Source organism: Notechis scutatus, chromosome 12, assembly GCF_049901735.1.
Source record: "Notechis scutatus isolate UNSWTSFEM ecotype Mainland chromosome 12, rNotScu1.2, whole genome shotgun sequence".
Classification (NCBI taxonomy): domain Eukaryota; kingdom Metazoa; phylum Chordata; class Lepidosauria; order Squamata; family Elapidae; genus Notechis; species Notechis scutatus.
In genome coordinates, this window is record NC_142020.1 from 9,236,567 (window position 1) to 9,237,973 (window position 1,407).

The following is a 1,407-nucleotide window of genomic DNA, read 5'->3' on the forward strand; positions in this document are numbered from 1 at the left end:
AATTTCTGGGCCGGATACGAATCTCTTGTCTGGCACAGAAGCACCCCGTTTTTTTCTGAAAGCTGCCATGTTCTCTCCTGCCCTCCCTTTTGAGGTTTGTGGACAAAAATACGCACTGAAAAGTGGGGAACTTGTAGGCTCTGCACCAGGAGAGGAGCTGCTGGGTTTACTGCTCATGTGTCGATCCAGGAGCGTTGGATTCACGGGAAGAGGAAGAAGGGAAGGAAGTGGATTTATCTCTACCTGGCTGGAGTAGTAATTCGATAGGTTGCCTTGGGATGTGGCATTAGATGTTAGCCTGAAGCCGTGCCTGGACATCACCGTCTCCTTTAATGTCTGCCTCAGAGCAAACGTCCCAGCTTCGTGAAGCAGACCCTTGAGTTCATTGAGTTAACCAGACCATTTTTATTTTTATTTTACTTGTTTGTCAAACATGCACATGATAACAAGTATAGCTATGAACATAAACAAGAGCAAAGGGAGTAAATATACAGTAGATTAAATGGGGGCTGTAAGACAGGGATGGTAGGCACGCTGGTCCGCTTATGCACACCCCCTTTACAGACCTCATAGGAATGGGGTGAGGTAGGCAGCTTGAGGTTGAAGCTGCGACAGTGCAAGGCCTTAAGTTCTCATGGGCAGTTATGCCCCTTTGCTGCTTGTAGAGTCCGGTCCAGCTGTTGGGAAGGGGTCAGAGTTCAGAATGGTTTGCCTGAGGTTGTCCAAGCATATCCACATTGGACTGGGTTCAAGTCTTCCTCCCACCAGAAGGGAATAGGAGGAGATGAGCCAAACCTACTTCATTGTAAGGCTAAATTAACAGAGTACTGCAAGGCTAATAGTACAAATCTCCCGCCATCTTTTTTTTTTTTTAACGTCCGTAAGTCAAGGCAGGACCTCCCTAAGTTTCTTCATCTGATTATTGAGTCACTGGGGGCTCCCCCTTTTCTTAACTGGTCCTTCCCTAATGTCCCTCGCCTCCTCGCCCCTCAAGGTCATTCTCATATTCCATCGTTCGCACCTCTTAGACTAGGCCAGTCCTCTCACATTCTGTTTTCAGCCAGGGAAGCCATTTTAATGGTCATCTCCGGAGATTTCTTCCCCTTCTTGTTTTCCCCACAAGAACAACCCTGCGAGGTGAGTAGGACTGAGAGAGTGACTGGCCCAAAGTCACCCAGTTGGCTTTCATGGCTAAAGCAGGACTAGAACTCACCATTTCCCAGTGATTGGCCCAATGTCACTCAGCTGGTTTTCATGCCTAAGGTGGGACTAGAACTCACAGCCTCCTGGTTTCTATCCGGTGCCTTAACCACCAGACCATACTAGACTTACATCCTTGACTCCACCCTTCCAGAATTAAACTTTTCTTCCTTTTTCCTCCACCCCCGTCTCTCCCCCGCCCTTCAG

General features: G+C 48.3%; 2 protein-coding genes across 2 annotated transcripts in view; one reads left to right on the forward strand and one right to left on the reverse strand.

The window, feature by feature from the left end:
- Positions 1 to 1,407, forward strand: part of RAB40C (RAB40C, member RAS oncogene family) — a 41,286-nt gene that overhangs the window by 39,173 nt on the left and 706 nt on the right. The gene's annotated exons all lie outside the window — the stretch shown is intronic.
- The window catches only part of VRK3 (VRK serine/threonine kinase 3), a 159,333-nt gene continuing 157,973 nt past the window's right edge, over positions 48 to 1,407 (reverse strand). Inside the window, exon 14 of the mRNA XM_087973248.1 lies at positions 48 to 62. The gene's annotated coding sequence lies outside the window, so the exon portion shown is untranslated. The remainder of the gene's footprint in view (positions 63 to 1,407) is intronic.